This window comes from Canis lupus, chromosome 2 (genome assembly GCF_011100685.1).
Source record: "Canis lupus familiaris isolate Mischka breed German Shepherd chromosome 2, alternate assembly UU_Cfam_GSD_1.0, whole genome shotgun sequence".
Taxonomy (NCBI): Eukaryota; Metazoa; Chordata; class Mammalia; order Carnivora; family Canidae; genus Canis; species Canis lupus.
In genome coordinates this window covers 26,067,475-26,086,116 of record NC_049223.1, presented here as the reverse complement: position 1 = coordinate 26,086,116, position 18,642 = coordinate 26,067,475, and the positions used below count along the sequence as shown (strand labels likewise).

Genomic DNA, 18,642 nt, shown 5'->3' with positions numbered 1-18,642 from the left:
TTATCAAGTTCTTCTAACAAGGAGATTGAATTTAAGTGTAGTTTAGAGTCAGAGAAGTATAAGGATTTTATTATATGGCTAAAATCTGTCTTTTTTTTTAACCCCAATAAAAATTTTTGGTTCACCTTTCATTTAATAAAAAAAATTGTCCCCTTGACTCCCCTTCACACCTAAGATCATCTGTCTATCAATCACCTATCAATTTATCAATCATCATAGATTTCTGGGAATAATAAGTTCAAGTTAATGGTCCTATGACTATTTCTGTAGTAAAGTGGACATTATATGCATAATGTTCAGATTTGGTGAAAAAATATTTATTCACGGATGTGAATGGTTTGGGAAGTGCCTTTTTTTTTTCTATCTGAAAACTTTTGTAGGCTAGTGACAGATTAGAAGATCTTTTTTAAAAATTGCATCATATTTAAATATATAAGACGCTTTCTAAATGTGTGTGTCATCTTTGCTCAGGGACCATGCTAATCTTCTCTTAACATTCTAATTTTAGTATTTGCACTGCTGAATTGAGAGCCACGTTTATTTTTAAGGTCTTAGGACTTAAAGTTCTTTCTGTACTATCTTCTTTTAGGGGTGTATGTGTAGAGAAGCCACAATGTCCCCATGTAGGCGTAAATTTTAATATTCTCCTCCTAAATGACTTATATTACATGCAACTGACTTTCATCGGTGTGTCTTAATTGACACAAGTATGGGGAAATGCCATATCATGCAAAATTTAGGTATGTTTATATAGCAACATCTTCCAAATTTCAGTATCAAGCTACAAACCATAGAGCCGTGCTCTGAATTAGATGGTCCTGGAAGTCCCACGTGCCATCTAGTGTGTGTGAATGAACGTATATACAATTCAAGTTACCCTTCAATCTCTTTGTCTTTTATAGCTTAACCAAGTATTCAAAATTTAGGAAGAAGTTCTTGCCTATAATGTCCCTGAAACACTGATATGTGTTTCCACTAGAATCAGGAGATGCATTTATCTCAGAAATTTTAAAGTTACATGTCAGATATAAGGTAAACAGATACTAATATATAATTTGTCATGATTTCACTTTCCATTTCCTATTCCTTAAATTTTTTTTTTTTTACAAAAGCCTTTGACTAGCTTCCCCCTAAATGCCTGAAGGTGAAACTTAAACTCCATAATAATAAAAAAAAATACAAAAAGTGGAAACAGTAGGGTATTATTCAAGTATTTTTTGATCGATAAGTCAATATATAGAGTCAAGAGAGAGAATGTTGTTCCCAAGGGGAATTATGTTAACTTGAATTATCTGTATGTGCATGTGCAACGCTGCACATGTATCCTACCCCGTAGGAAGTTTGGTCAGTACAACCTCAACTTTAAAATAAACGGAAGAATAAAGCACATTTCAAGTACTTTGACTAGTTAGCTAGATCTGGCTGTGTCATGAAGGAGAAACAAGTTTCAGAAACTAGTTATTTTACAGTCTGGTTATCTGAGAGCACTAAGTAAATTTGTTTAAATTATCTTCAAATGCTACTGAATTGTGCCATAGTTTATGTGAGAATCTGACAGATCTGTGAAAAGATAGATGCCTCTCCTTTCCTCATTCTTAAATATTTCTTTTCTCAAATGTGCTTGTTTTTATTTTTTTTTAGTTGCCTTCTAACTACGGACTATATATACAGATATCTAGTCTACATATCTGGAGTGCTTGTGGGAAGCAAACAAAATATAAATTGAATAAATCATCTTTAGTTTTGGTTTTTGCAAATCCACAAATATATAATACACTACCTGTCCAGAATATATCTCTCCATTTAATGACAAAATTTATTTACACAAAATTAGAAGTACCTTTTTAAATAGCCATTCAAGTTCCTTTTATAACCCTACTCCTACCATTGAATGATATTTTCTTACTTGGCTAGTATCTTTGTGTTAAGAGAAATAAAAATAAAAATCGGAAATTTGGTATTTAAAAATTCCTTATTTTTCTGATGCTTGTAAAGTTCAAAGCATATTACAAAATGCTCCAGAATTCCCATTCTGGTATTCTCTGTTGTTGTTGATGATTTTCTGTAATATTTTCAACCATTTCAGCTTCCATCAAAGAGGTATAAGAGCAGTTTTAAAAGCAAATAAAAATGCATATTAAATTTCTTTAATATAAACTGTTATCTCTCTGATTTGTACAGTTTAATTTTTAAGCTTTATTTACTAAGAAAGGCACGACACAGTAGAGGCCAACTTTCTTGGAATTTAAAATAGAAATACCTAGGAATTAATAGGTATGTTCTCTGAAATAAGGGTAATTACATTTATCTCTATTGATTCATTCCATATATGTATAAAATAATTCATCCCTTTTTATTTTAACTTCCCTAATACAATCATCTTAAACCACTCATCAGAAAAGTAATCTGAGGTCATTTCCATCCATATAACCAGCAAAACTATTCAGAAGCAAAGGCCTTGACTCCCTCCTTTTCCCAAAGAACAAATTAATATATTATTTCAAGCTCTGATTCTATATCTAACACCTTCATAAGTATCATTAATCTTTAAATTGGTGAAAACTCAGATATTTTCATATTTTAACTGTATAATTTTTTTGCTAACAATTTAGTCAGCTTCCCTATATCTAAAAACTTTTTTTTTCCAAAGTAATTTTTTTCCTCATTGCCAATTGAAAACCAATTCTCTCTCCAGAAAATTAAACTGTCATCAGTTAATTGTCCCAACCACAAACAATTATTTGAGACACGTATGCATGTTGGAGTGCGTGTGTGTCATAAGTAATTTGAAACATAAAATGGTAAAGAAAGTTTGGGATAATTTTGCTATAGGCCAGAAAGCAATTAAATAACAAATATATTCTAGAAATTGCCATCCTCTGAAAACTTAGCACCATTCAGTAGCAGATGGGAATTCGGTCCTCTGTGTGTATTTCCCCCTTATATCCTTTTTCTCTTCTTCTTTTTTTTTTTTTTTTTTAAACCTTTTGCAAACTTGGCATTCTATTGAACATCAAGTTAGTAAAAAGCGATTGCAAGTAAGGAAGCTTTATTGGCTGCCTTAGGGTGGAGTGGGTCACAGGCAAGAGTCGGGAAAAGGAATGTGAGCCTTTGGAGAGGTACCTAGTGCATTTTTACACTTTGATATCCTGCGGAAGAGTTGTGGCACTCAGAGGTATCAAGGGCACACTGAGCATTTCAGAGACAAAAGCTGTCACTGCCATCCAGTGGCAACATGAGTTATTGCGTGTCCAACCAGGCTCCATTGGTGTTGCCCGGGGAACTAAGTGAAGATGGACAACTTGCCCTGACTCTTACATAGAGAAAAAAAAAAAAATGCAATGACTGTTTTATTGTCTATTTTAACAATTCAAGATATATGATAGCAAACAAAATTCGTTTTTAAATTATCTTTCCTTTTAAGTTTGAATTTTACTACTTCGTCTGGAGGTTTGAGGGTGGGTATGTAGGGTGAATAGATTTGTAGCCAAGTAAATGCTTATTAAATGTTTTTGAATTCACAGGTAAAGAACTTAAGGTTGACTCTAAATGACTATATCTTTTTATATTATCAGGGGATTGCCAATGATTAAAAAATTCAATGGTTTGCCCATTCTTTTTCCATAGCATTACTAAAACATATTTGTACTGATACTGATTCATAACAAAGCCACAATCATATTGATGAAGGGTATCCAGATTAAGCTGAAAAGTGAGGTTCCTCTGTTTGTGTTTAATAAACATATAAACTGGAAAAGAAGAATCAGGCAGGGCAGCGATTTTTCTCCCCTTCGGTTCAGTGTGACAAGGCATATTTCATATTTTTCCATCACTCTGCCTGCCCTCAGGGTTTACTCCATCTATATAAGAAACAATTATTCCATCTTCTGGGTAAATTTTAATGGAAATCTGATCTAGGTTCTTTAGCTCTGAATTGATTAACAATTTAAATTGTCTTACTTTTCAGCAATTCTTATAAAAAATATAATAGCATTTTATTTTTCCTTAAAAGCTCATGTCTTCCGGCTCCTTCAAAGACCTGATGTCTAGATACCATGTATCAATTAATCCATGTTTCTAATAGATTTCAATAGGATTTCCCTAGAAAAATGGGATAAGTTCGTTATTTTTTTAATCTACCCTTTTACCTAACTGTTATGTAGGATTAATTCCTATTTTTTTTGTATGTGTTATGCATCTGTTGACATTTTATAGGCATTGTTATTTGTTTTTAGCAGGCTATAAGGAGAAATGAGATCATATAACAAAGATTGTGTTCTATATATTTTTCTATGAGTGGAATTATTTTACCTAAGAGAGAATGACTTTATTGTGTGGAACACATATCTATATTATTCCACGTGAATACAAATTTACGCTGCATTACAGGTAATCCACAAAGCTGAAATAAAAATGGAGTTAATCTGAGATTGATTCCCTCAGTGTTTCTGGTAATCAGTCTGTAGGGGTTGTCTGGCACATAAATAACTTTTCATTTACTTTAGACTCAGTGATGTCAGACTTTTCAACAAACCACAGTCTGCCAAAATAAAGGTTTAAAACTAAGAGAGAGAGAGAGAGACAGAAAGAGATATAAAAATTTTAAAAGCATCTGTAAAAGGTATGTGTATATTGTGCATATTAACATTTTGATTCACAATGACTCTTATTTTAGGAGAACTTTTTTATGAGGGCGCCTGGGTGGCTCAGTCAATTAAGTGTCTGACTTGATCTCAGGTTTGTGAGTCCAAGCCCCATGTTGGACTCCACATAAGGTGTGGAGCCTACTTAAAAAAAATAATAATAATAAATTAGAAAATAAATAAAAGAACTTTTTAAAAGCAGACTCAAATCTATTACTGAAGAGAACATCTTCACATATATTCATCAGTTAAAATAGTTTTAACATTTTTCTTTAAAAAAAGTTGATATTTGTCATCCTTCTGTTTTTCTGTTATACATTGCTTAATATGTAAGCAAAAGCTTTCTTCTAGAAAAGTTGGAATCCATCCAAATTACAACAACAAAAATCTGCATACTATTTCGTATTCTTAGAAGCTCTATCTAATGCACATTTTTCCTTATTTGGACTACATGTGTTTATCTCCTGCTCTTTGGGCCTTGAGTCTGCATGCTGAGCTATATTTGTGTGAGTTTATTTAAATAGTCAGTTTAACTAACTAGTCATTTATTACTATTCGTATTAAAAATTCATGCTTATTTCTGTTCTGATCTCAACCACTGTTTTGGGAATATTTGAGTTCATAAAGTAGAACCATTGGTGTTATTTTTACAGATCCAGGGTTATATTAACAGTTTAGGAATGTATGATGGTTTTGTTTTTGTCAAATGCAAGAGATACAGAGTGACAACAAGAAGCAAGAAAAAATAGAAAGAGTTGTGAGGACAGAGGGCAGAGCAGTGCACCTAAATTGCCATTTGCTAGGGATCATTTTTGTGTCTTCGGGGCTAACCGTTGGTCAGAATCTTGCAGTGCTATTGACTTAAATTTTAGATGTGAACATAAGTCATTTTCATGCCTTTCTAATTGAAAACTGTCTCAAGGTTTGACTTTGACTCAGGTTCTTGAAGTTCGGAGTTTAGGAGGTAGTCTAGAACTCTATTTTTGAAACCACTGTACAGACGGTCCCAATCGATGTAGGTTTGACTTAGGACTTTTCAACTTTATGATGGTGAGAAAGCACCGCAAGTCAGTGGAAACTGTATTTTGAATTTTGATCTTTTCCCAGGCCAATGATATGTAGTATATACTCTCTGGTGATGCTGGGCAGTGACAGCTATAGCTGCCAGTCTCCCACATGATCTTGGGAATCAACAACTGATACAGTGAAGATCATTTTGTACCCTTAAAACCATTCTGTTCATCACCTTCAATACGGTATTCAATACATTATATGAGATAGACAACACTTTATTTTCAAGTTGTGTCAACCATTGTGTTAGATGGTTTTGGCCAACTAAAGACTGATCCAAGCGTTCTGAGCACATTTAAGGTAGGCGAGGCTAAGCTGTGATGTTCAGTAGGTTTGGTGTATTAAATGCATTTTAGACTTTTTATACTTTCAATACATTATGGGTTAATCCAGGCAAAATGCCAACTTAAGTCAAGGAAGATCAAAAAAAAAAAAAAAAAAAAAACTAAAAAAAAAAAAAAGGTCAAGGAAGATCTATGCATAAATCGGGACTTATTTTAATCCACTCTGCAAATACATATTGAGAAGTTACTGATTGCAGGATATTGTGGAGACCTGTACAAAAGTCATCTTAGCAACAATACTCCAAAGATACTGGTGTTTATGATTGGTTGTAGACATTCCTTGTATGATTCTTACTGTTTTCACTTGAAGCAGCTTCCTAGAATTCCTTATGCAGATCTTATCATTCACGTATCCAAGTCTCTTATTGACTTCAATGACTAAGGTGAAATACAAGCAAGAGAAATACTTTGAAAAGATAGTTCGGTATCTGTTGCAGGAGAAAAGCAAATTCAGAGAAAAGAACGCCGCATTTAAAAGAAATTAACACTTGGAGCACCTGGTGTCTCAGTTAGGTAAGTGACCAACTCTTGCTTTTTTGGCTCCTGTCATGATCTCAGGGGTCCTGAGATGGAGCCCCCACATGGGGCTCCATACTCAGGCAGGGTCTGCTTGAGATCCTCTCCCTCTGCCTTTCCTTCTCTCCCCCACTTGTGATCTGTCTCTCTCTCTTCCTTTCTCTAAAATAAATAAATAAGTAAATAATTTAATATGTAATTGATATGTATGATATATGAAAATTTAAAAAGAAAAAGTTCTGACTGAGAAAATAAGTTATAAATGTATCCAAATTTCCATATACAACTACCCCATTGTCAAAATTCATTTAATTTAATCCTCTGTTATCCATATGCACTTCTGATTAAAGTTAATAAAGATTTGCCTATATTTACATTAGTAATGTCCTCCGATAGAAAATTTGATCTACTAGCAACTGCTAAAGGAAACTTTTAAGAACTTTAAGATGGTTGGTTCAAAATATGGAAAAATAAGAATATAAATAAATATGATTCATTATGCAAATGACCTAAGAAACATTACTCATTGAGAGTAAAATTCTCTCATTTTAGCATTTCTTGCACCATGCCTATAATACTTCCAAAGCTGCATTTGGATGACAGTTTTAGAAGTGCATGAAATTGAATCAAAGTAGAAAATGCTTTGTCAGTTACCAAAAACATACAAAGCAAAAACTGCTAGTAAATCCAAAATAGATTATTTCTAGTATTACATATATATTTGAAATAATTATAAAATAATCAATTAAGCCTATAAGTAGTGATTTTTCAGAATTTTATTGAACATACACATATAATGAACAAGAGGAATGATAACTGGATAGAAAAAAAAAAAACTTTTTCTACAGTATGAACCTGATTTCAATGTTTCAAGTAACTTTACCTATTCTCATTCTCGTAGGCCAAATGGTACTTTGGGCCTAAAAAAATAATGCCATAATATTTCTTGGTATTCCACTCCAATTAAAAGCTCAGTTACCAAATTTCTGTCTTCTATCTACTTTCATTTCCAGAGCTACAGTTTTCAAAGATCCCATCTTGGCTATCTAAAACAACATATCACTATGAAGTCATGCAGAAAAAAGGGTCATTTCCTATCAAAATGAAACATTTTTCTTGTATGGCATGTGAATATTCTTCCCTAAAAGTGTAAATGGTATGGTGTAGGAGAAGAAACACAATTTTTGGAGGAACTCTAAAGGCTTATTTTTTATCTGATCTTGATAAAGAAGGAAAAATATCAAAGCACAACCGGATTTTTAAACACCCACACTAATTCTATTCCCATGAATTCTTAACACTTTCAGACATGCCAAGTTTTAATACATAAACAATTCATTGCTATCTTATTTGATACATATAGCATGTTTTCCTGACAGATCCTCAGAATACCTGAGGACTAACTTCGATCATAGACCTCAAAAATGACATGGAAGGATGCCATAAATGCCTCCATTTTCCCTACTGCCTTTGACATTTCACAAGAGAGATGATGAAACCTTTACAACTGTGTTACTATGACTGGCTTTCCTCATTGTGTCTAACCAGAAAACAGAATCTATTCAGTAAATTCAACAAGGAATGTGTAAAATACAAATTCATTAACTACACCAGATGTTTGGAGTAACAGAGGTTTGGAGACTCAGAAGTAAAGATAAGCCAAGAATAGATGAATAGCAGATTCTACTCCTAAGGCTGAAATAAAGCACCCAAACAAAAAACAAATCTAAAATCGGACTCTGTAGCCAGAGCTGAGATCCATTCTTCATTGGAGAGAGCATGGTTGTGCCCCTGGATGGAAGAGAAGTTGGCTAGATTTCCATACCACCAAGGATCACAAGCAATCTGCCCTTTCAGGCACCAGGGCGAAGTCATCCATTGAGAGGTGGCCACATGAAACCCACTTGGAATCTGTTAGTGGGAAAGGTACGCTGGGAATGGTCCCTCTGGGTGTCAGGGAAGATTGTGCTCAAGGGGATGTCATGCACTGTTGGCTGCCACACATCACAGGAGCCCATGGAGAACATACTGGAACCAGGATGAAGCACTCCCTCCTCCTGCAGGGTCCCTTTAGCACCCTCGCTGAAAAAGCTTTACAATGCCAGCCAACAGGGGAGAAGTGATTAGGAACTACAAACAGAGCAATGAAGAATTTATTTGGAGCTGAGAGGTAATAGATGGGTAAATTAAGTGACATTACTTAATTTGGAAAGTGTCATCATTACCAACATCCTTCACCAGAGCGACAATGTTTGTTACACCTGATGAACGTACACTGATACCTCGTCATCAACCAAAGTTCACCGTGGACATTAGGGTGCACCCTTGGAGTCGTCCATTCTATGGGTTTGGACACATGTAGAATGACATGACATAATAATGGGAAATACAAATGTTTAAGGAGCAGAGAGTTTATGGGAACTTTCTGTACCTTGCACTCAATTTTGCTGTGAATCTAAACCTGCTCTAAAAATTAGTCTGTTAATTAAAACACTCACATACAGAGTTAAAAAACAAGATGTCACCAATGAATTTTTTTTTCCTGAATCTACAATTGTGATGCCACAATATTACAAATTGCAGTGTGTGCTCATGTTAAGGTGGTAATTGTTTCTTTTAATCTGAAGACTGTATATGGCAGAGACAGCTTAATTATACATTCACCACTTCTTAGTTAATAACAGAACATTCAGGGCACAAGGCTATTTAGTCAAAAGACTACATTTCCCACACCCCCTTGCAGCTAGATAGGGCAGGTGACTACATTCTGGCCAATAGGATGCAGAAGGGAGCAGAAAGTACAACTTCCAAATCATAACTTTTAAGGTAGTGGAAAGACATTTCCTTCTTTTTTTCCCTTTCTGTCTGGCTGACAAGTAGACCTGGTAATGAGCACCATGGACCTTGAAAATGAAAGTAGTTCCCTAAAAATGATAGAACAACAAGAAAGAAGGAGCCTGGGCTCATGAGAACTTTTGCCAAACAGAGTTGCCACATGAGCTCAATTTGCGTGTGAGAGAAAGAAGAAAGAAATCTCTATTTTATTTAAGCCATTATTGTTTTGGGTCTTTGCCATAATATTGCTTAGTTTCTCCTGTCTCATCACTACATCATTGTTGACTAGAAAGTTAGCAAGTTTGTTAAATATAAAGCAGCACAGATCTATAATAATGATAATAATAATAATAATAATAATAATAAACTTTCATCTGAAAAACTACCATACAAATGCAAATCCTGCAAAGATTGTCAACAAAGGTGAAAATGGTCGCTTTGGCAATTTAGAGCCTGTTATATTCATACCCATAGCTTGTTCTCTAAAATTTTTTTTTTTCAGTGCTTGAAATCTAATGCCAATTAGTCATGTTGTATCAAACTAGTTTTTGACATCGTCATTTTCGAATCCCAATTCACTAATTTTGATGCCTGGTTTTGTAGGGAAAAAAACATGGAAAGTCATGGGCTTGAATAGGACACTTCTGTACAAACCTTAATATCTCAATCAATAAAACAAAATAAAACAAAACAAAAACAAACAAACAAAAAACACTGAGGTTATTTGGGGGAGGATAAAATTGTCACTCATTTTTTAAAGAAGTCTTTGAAAGCTGATTCTTCCTGAAACTATTATGAGTTCTATTGCATAATCATCTATCTGCTTAAATGACATTTATTTGCGTTCTTATATAGTATAAATTATCATCTGAGCTTTAGAGATAGGAAAGTGATAATTACACATGCTCAGATAAAATTCTGTTTGCTGTTTATTTTTTCAAATTTGATGCAGAATAGTCTAATTTTAAGTAAGTGGTGCAGAATTTATTTATGATAATGGACCACAAAACTTACTTATTCTACTTCTTAAATTATTTTTTGAGATAGATCTTCAGTATAGTAAAAACTTACTAAATAAACAAAATGGGGACAAAATTAGAATGATTAAGCTTTCCTAACTTTATTCCTTTTAAGTACATTTTGTATTAGCAACCAAAATGTAAATGTAGATTTAGATAATGGAAAATGGTAATTCAAAATAGATCTACATCAATTAATAAAATGTTTACCACATACAAAAGTCTGTAGGAGACTTAGTAGTTCAAAACAGAAATTGAAAACATAGTAAAATATTTTTTAATTAAAAGTACATATTTCCAAAAAAAAAAAAAAAAGTACATATTTCCTAGTCGGTCGGACCTCACTACTTTTAGCCAATTGAAAACTTAATAAAAAAAAAAAAAAAGAAAGAAAGAAAGAAAACTTAATCAGCCTCTCTGGGCTGTCATTTCATCATGAAAAATTTGTATAATATAATTTATTCCATAAACATTAGAATATGCTTAGGAGTAACCTAATCTTATCACGATTCCTGACATGTAATAAGCACATAATAAATGATAGTTTTATTTTACCACCCTTTCATTCCCTCAGATTCAAAATACTCAGATTTGATGCGTTGGTTGGTGCTCTTCCTTTTAAATTTAACTGCTTTTTTCCCCTAATGTATACTTATCATCTTCAGATTATTGCAAAATCAAATTAGCAGGATCAGAATTAGTGCGATTAGATTGTACTTTTCTAAGCCATATATTTTAGAATTACTCTTGCAAATAAAATGTGGCTTTGATACTCACTCTGTATCGAATTTTAAAATTTTGAGGTTGAATACAAGATCGTTTAGTTGTTGCATGTGATGACACTCTTATCAAGTTCAGATGGATTATCTCTGGCCTTCTCAAGACCTCAGTCAGTAGAAAATCTTAAAGAATTATGTAAGAACAGAAAAAATTTAATATACATTGTTGTGAACAATAACTCTACAAGGTAAAACTCCTTCAGCATAATTTGTAGCTTAAATGTAAAGTGTATTCATACACTTTTATTCTGCAAAAGAAAGTAATTTAAATATTTATAAAATGTGATTTACATGAAAATACCATCCTACTTTTCATTTACTGCGCTGTTCTTGTGTCACTCAAAGTTGCCTTCTTTAAATATACATTTGGAAACAAATTATATTATGATCCAAAATACAAAAAGTAAATACAATGTGGAATGGGGGAGCCTGGATGGGGAAAGGAACTGTAGTCACAGTGAAAAGAAACGAGCTTGTTGAATTTTCACACACAGAACTACTGAGCAGGCTTATTTAAATCTATTTTCCTTTATGAATTATACATGGCTATCATCACCAGAGTTACACTCCCCGGGGAAAAAAACATTTTAAACGACAACTTACTGATAAGCTGTCAAATGGGAAAAATCCACTCATTTCTTCAAATCTGTAGTCAATTTTTTATTAATATTTTAAATGATTTTTGGGAAATGCATTTGGGTTGCCTTTGACTTTCCAGGAAGAAATATGTGAGAATGCTTGATCCCATTTTTTCCTTGCAATGTATATCAAAACTGCATATGTGGTTGTGAAAACAATGGGGGAAAAAAGTGTGTTTGGGGTCTTTTTGCAAAGTACATGTTGGTGTTCTCCTCTCACGTGCCTGGGCCGGCAGCTAAGACTGTACAGGTGTTTGCCTGCAGGAGAAGCCTGCTAATTAGGGAACCAGCTAGGCAATGGAAACCAATCTGCAGGTATTTTCAGGTAAAACTGTTGAAACAAGACTATGGAGGGATGTGCACTGTTTCAGTAACTAGAAAGTTGCCATCCCTTTTTGTTGTTGTTGTTGTTTTTAAGATTTTATTTATTTATTTGACAGAGAAAGATAGAGGGAGCAGCATGCAGAGGGAGAGAGAGAGGGAGAAGCAGACTCCCTGCTGAGCGGGGACCCTGACATGGGACTGGATCCCAGGACCCCAGCATCGCAACCTGAGCTGAAGGCTGACGCTTCACTCACTGAGCTACCCATATCCCAAAAGTTCTCATCTTTTGATTAAACTCAATATAGAGGAGATGTGGACATCGCAAGGCAGCAGTGGCCCTTTATAAATGTCTCTGGACAAAAAACAACCCTGTTAATAATAACAACATCAAAAATGATCATTATAATCATAATAATAAAGAAAAATGGTCAGCAGAAAGTAAAGTTTCCTTCAGGGAAGGCTCTGGGCTTTGCTACAAACAGGAGCCAGGATTTTTCCAGAAGAGGAACAATGACAGTTAAGCTTCACCCTTGTCCTACTGTGGCCCCATCTTCTAATGACACAAATTCCTAACAGTGCAGTCTCATCCATCATCTAAATTATTTGTTTACAGAGTACACCAAATATTTTCTGTACTGGGTTAAAGAGACATAATTCCTGCCCTAAAGGGCTTTATCACCTGGTACAGGAGTTCTACCCTTGGAAATGCTGGTTCTTATTTTCTTGCTCTGCTAATGGACCTGTATATAAGTGATTTCCTGGTTTGACAGCCAGAAAGCAGGGTATAGCCCTGACTCGAAATAAAACGATTTTTAAAACTCATATTATTATAATTTGAGGACAGCATAATCTGTCTTGCTTCCTTTTTTTTTTTAAGATTTTATTTATTTATTCGAGAGAGAGAGATGGAGAGAGAGAGGCAGAGGGTGAAGCAGGCTCCATGCAGGGAGCCCGATATGGGACTTGATCCCGGGTCTCCAGGATCACACCCTGGGTGAAAGGCAGGCGCTAAATCACTGAGCCACCTGGGAGATCCCATCTGTCTTGCTTCCTATGCAATAGGCCATCGCCCTAACCTTTTTCTAAGAGAGAAAAAGGAATGACAAAAAAGTTTAGAATTTCAAGGTCATTGAAATGGCCATGGCAGAGGGTTGGTAGTGATGATTAAATCCAATTATTACATTGTAGAGAACGAGCAATGTGAGTTTACAAACCAAAAGATTCAGAGATAAATATGTATTAGATCAATGTACTCAGCATCACTGTGGTGATGAGCCTATATATAGATATATGAGCCTGTATCTATATATGTGTGTGTATATGTGTATACAATGATGTCAACATATATGCATATATGTATACACATACACACACACATACTATTCAGGAATAACCTTAGAAGTATGGTGATAATCAGGTGATAATCAAAAAAAGGTGACTTCAGTAATATGGATCATTATTCCCTTTGGAGGTTTCAATGCATTTAATAAAACTTGTAAAGTCTATTTTTCAGCAGATGCAGTAAAGTGACTGAGGCCGTGGGATTTTTCTGGGGCCCATTAGAGACAACCCTGTGTGCTGAGGACCCGAGGAATAACCACCATAATTATCATTTGCCGAAGTTAGCACTAATGAATCAAAATGCTTCTGAATGTTGGTCTCATGCAAGCTGATTACATGATCAGAAATATAATTTAAGAACTGTCCTTCACTAACCTGCAGCTGAGTTCACAAAGTGTTTACACATCTAGGAGTAATATTTTGATTAAAGCTGCTTCTGGGGTTACATGAAGAAGTGTATAGACTAAAGAAATACATTTTTTTGGGGTAAAGGTCTCAAAGCTTCAGATCATTTAAAGTATGTTAAAGTATTTTTAAGTATTTAAGGATTATTTTAAAATATCCCTACTAATATTCATTCAAAGAATTATTACAGATGATCAAAAGTGAGCAAGCCATTCTTTTGCCTTCTCTTATAGTCACCAGTGATATGTTTTCTTCTTGAGTGTTTGTAATGGGGGACATTGATCACAAGTGAAAAAAGCAAAAGTGTGTGTGGAGTGATATCTTGAGATCATGGCAAGAATTAACTTGTAAACTTAGGCTTTGATGACTTCAGAGTTCTGTGTGTTGAGATATTCATCTCTCCTTGGGTTTCATATCGTTGATTTGTACATTGAAAATGCTACTACTATTACTATTAATAACAACATGTAGGGGACAAATGTCTCCTTAGAGGGAGAAGAACTCTGCCTGAGGAGATATACCTCACAGATTGACTTGGGAGAGGGAGGATGCATTTTGCATGGGGAAGGGATGTACATCTTGGGGTTGAGAAGGTAGACTGTGGAGAGAATTCCAAATTCCCACCACCTGGAAAACCATACAATCCCCTCCTTGTGAGTGTGTATGGGATGGGGGAAGGCTGTGAACTGATGGGCATTACTCTGTAACTAGGTTATGTTGTATGGAAAAGGTGAAAGGATTTTGCAGATGGGATCAAGGGCCCAAATTAGTGGATTCAGAGTTAATAAAAAAGGAGATCATCCAAGGTGGGCCAGACTTAATCAGGTGAAAGACCTCAGTATGGGGACTAGGTCTTCCCAAGTAAAGAAACACTCTCTTCAGTCCTTGAAGAAGCAAACAGCTATGTTGTGAAAGCAGCCTGAACTTAACTGTGGTCTTGTGAGGCCCTGAGCCTCTGAGAGCTCAGTGAAAGCTTGCCTGGACTCTCAACCCATAGAATCTTCAGGATAATAAATATGTGATGTTTTACATTGCTAAATTGGTGGGTTAATAGAAAACTTAAGGGCAGCGTGGTTTAGCGCCGCCTTCAGCTCAGGGTGTGATCCTGGAGACCCAGGATCGAGCCCCACGTCAGGCTCCCTGCATGGAGCCTGCTTCTCCCCCTGTGCCTGTGTCTCTGCTTCTCTCTCTCTCTCGGTCTCTTGTAAATAAATAAATTTTAAAAATCTAAAAAAAAAAAAAATAGAAAAAAACTTAAAAAGTCTCCCATGAAAGTTCATGAGGATTGGAAATCATGAGTATGAATTATGTAGAATATGGTAGATGTTCCGTGAGTGGTGTGTGTTCTCATGTTCACCACTACTGGAAAGCTGAAGTCCTGTGGTGGCACAGACAGAAATGACTAGAAAGAAGAAATGAATGTGGAGAAGGAGAGAGAATTGTGGGGCCAGGGAATGCAACACCAAGTTTACAACGCTGCACCTGCTCTTCTTCTTCATGCGGACTAGTTATCCAGGTCTGCTCTGTTTTCATGCATAACAGCTCGATGACTCTACCTCCCACTTTCTCAGTACTATATATGAAGGATACCTCGGTTCCACACATTTGAAAGCCTGCAGAATGGGGGCTAGGTGCTGCCAGGAACACTTCAGATGCCAGTAAACAGCTCGCTTCTTCCATTTGTGGAAAAGTCAGCAGAGATGTCGAGATGTGCCAGGATGTGGGAGAGGGGAGAGCAGTTAGACCAGGTCGATGGGACTGGGAAACGACAGTGGGCAGTACAGTGATTGCTCCAAGTTTCCACTGTTTTACAGGCATTTTCATTTATTTCCTAGAAAATACTGCTAATCTGATTGTGCACTGTTTGTAGCTGTCCTTATCCTTTTTCTCTGATAAGAGTAGTGTTTATGTTTTTCCTTTCATTTCTGATCCAGATTTGGTTATCTTGAGAGTCTAAAAGTTTCTCCATATAAATGAAAGTTATTGATGGAGAGCCATAGTCATAATAAAGAGATTTATCGTGTTGTAACCGGGCACATATTCCTCTTGCGGTTGTAACTTCTGTATCTGTAGAGCACAGCGCAGATATGCATATTTACTTCCTAATAAAGGCATCAATTTCTACCAGCTTAATGCACTTAGTGCATAATTTGTATATTTCCAGATCCTGCAGTTAAAGATTCTAAAAAGGGGGGAAAAATCCCCCAATTACACAAAAAATTCCACCTGGATATGCAGTCTGAAGAGACTGGAAAGAAATGTTTTTTTTTGTTTTTTGTTTTTTAAAAGATTTTATTTTATTCATGAGAGACACAGAGAGAGAGATAGAGACAGGCAGAGGGAGAAGTAGCCTGAAAGCAGCCCCTCACTCCCCACCCCAAGCAGAGGGAGAAGCAGGCTCCATGCAGGGAGCCTGAGACAGGACTCGATCCCAGGACTCCAGGGTCACGCCCTGGGCTGAAGGCAGACGCTCAATCCCTGAGCCACCCAGGCGTCCCAGAAAATGTTTTTAGTAGACCCAAATACGTCTTCAAATTAGATGAAAATCTTAAGAAAACACTACGAAGTTTGTTTCACCAAAATGCATAATTATTGTAAACGGAAAGAATCATTTTGTTAACTTGGCGCGTTAATCAATGGGATTGCTTAAAACGTCATGATCTTACACCAAATTCTAAAAAGTCTATCGTATCAGTTGTTCTAGTGATCCATTTAGCTACACAAGGCCCAAGAATAGTCGCTCAAAGAGAAAGAAATCTATTTAAAGAGAGTGAAATCTATTCCTGACATCACAGGGAGTGCAGGGGCAGCCCCCCAAGCTGGTCCAGTGGCTCTTGATGGCATTGGACACCCTCGCTCTTGCCATCTTTTTCCTCTGACTTTCTCACTACATTATCCTCTGCCCTCGTGCTGTCACTTTACGGTTGTAAAATGGCCCTTCTGTCTCCACGGTTGAAGCCCATCTTTCAAGAAGACAACAGAGGCAGGAGCGAGTGACTGGTGAGGTTTCTTTGAATAAAGTCTTTATCTTTTTATTTCTGGAGGGATGGCCCTCCCAGCCACTTGTGCAGATATCTCACTGAGCGTGAGACCGTGTCACTCGGACACCCTTCGTGACCAGATAATCTAAGTGCTTAAAACACTGTCATTCATTGCCTCTTCAAACAAAGTCATCATTCTAAGCAGGGGATGGAGATGGCTCTAGGTAGACAACTAGCCATGTTTCCAACCCATGTGAACTGGAGGAAGCAGTCTCAGAGCGAAAGGAAATCCCTCATGCTAGCATGAACAAAAATAATTGCCTTCATTTATGTGAGCTAACTTTCTTTTTTTAAAAAAAAGATTTATTTATTTATTTTAGAGAGAAAGAGAGAAGCAGACTCCCCGCTGAGTGAGGAGCCTGATGTAGGACTCGATCTCAGGATTTCAGGATCATGAAATCACCGGTTGGTCACTTAATCAACTGAGCCACCCAGGTGCCTCTAACTTTCATATCATGGGTACTTCTGTGAAATGGCAAACAAAGCTTGCCGTATAAAAATATTAAACAGGGGATCCCTGGATGGCTCAGTGGTTTAGCGCCTGCCTTTGGCACAGAGCGTGATCCTGGAGTCCTGGGATCGAGTCCCGCGTCAGGCTCTCTGCATGGGGCCTGCTTCTCCTTCTGCCTCTCTCTCTCTCTCTGTCTCTCATGAATAAATCAATAAAATCTTAAAAAAAAATACTAAACAGAAAGATGTGATACCTAAGTTTTCCAACTCAATTAGAAAAACCCTGAATGTCTACAGCCGTCCATGCAGTCATTCATGCATCACTCATTCAAAACAACAGTCATTGAAAATCAACCATGTCCCAGGAGCTGTGTTAAGCAGTGTGGACACAGTGATGAGAAGGAACGGATGTGATCTCCTGGTAATATGGCTTATGCCACCCAATAGAGAGACAAGGAATCATATAACCAAATGCAAAAAGCAACTCTGAAAAATGAGTTACAAGGTGCTGTGAGGGCCTTTAAAAGGTTGTCATTTATGTGGTGAGGTGCAGAGAGCCAGAAGATTCTGGATACGGTTAGAAGTCTGAAATGGAGCCCGGCCTCAAGGAGGTTACAGTGGAGAATTGTTTGGGACAACGAACAGGGGAGGAAACCAAATATATATATATTAGAATTCCAATACTTAGAGTTTCTTTTACTCATTTTTACAAAGACCCATCTTCCCTTATTTTGATTTTGAGTCAAGAATGTGAAACTGGAAATCCTTTGCTAAGACTCCCCTGCTGGCATATGCTTGTGTTCACAGGTTATAACCGAGGCTGATGCTCTTATAATCGAAGGGTAGTGTGACGACTTGGTGAAGTCGCCACTGGGACGTCGTGCTCACACTTACCTAACTTGAGTGTTTTCGGGATCACCTTTCTGTTGCTGTTGTCGGTGTTGCTCTCTATTTCTGTGCTGCTTACTGCACCATTTCCTATCTCAGAGCCCCTCCCTCCCCACCCCAAGCAACACACCCAAGAGGTGCACAGGTGCCCACGTCGCAAGAGCATCTCAGAGTCTCTGTGCAGCGAGCGGCTCCAGCCAAAACCCTGTAGACATCATCCTGTGGACACTTTTAAATACTCTTTATTCAAAGCAAATGAGTTTTTTTTTTTTTAATGTCCTGTCATGATTCATCTGCTGTACAGAAACCCCAGAATGATGAGTCCTTACGCATAAGTGCCTTGGAAAG

General features: G+C 36.4%; 1 non-coding gene across 1 annotated transcript; it reads right to left on the bottom strand.

Moving 5' to 3' along the window:
• Positions 1-426: 426 nt before the first annotated feature.
• LOC119870627 lies at positions 427-532 on the bottom strand. The gene has a single exon (XR_005356209.1). It is a non-coding gene; the product is annotated as a U6 spliceosomal RNA (small nuclear RNA).
• Positions 533-18,642: the final 18,110 nt, after the last annotated feature.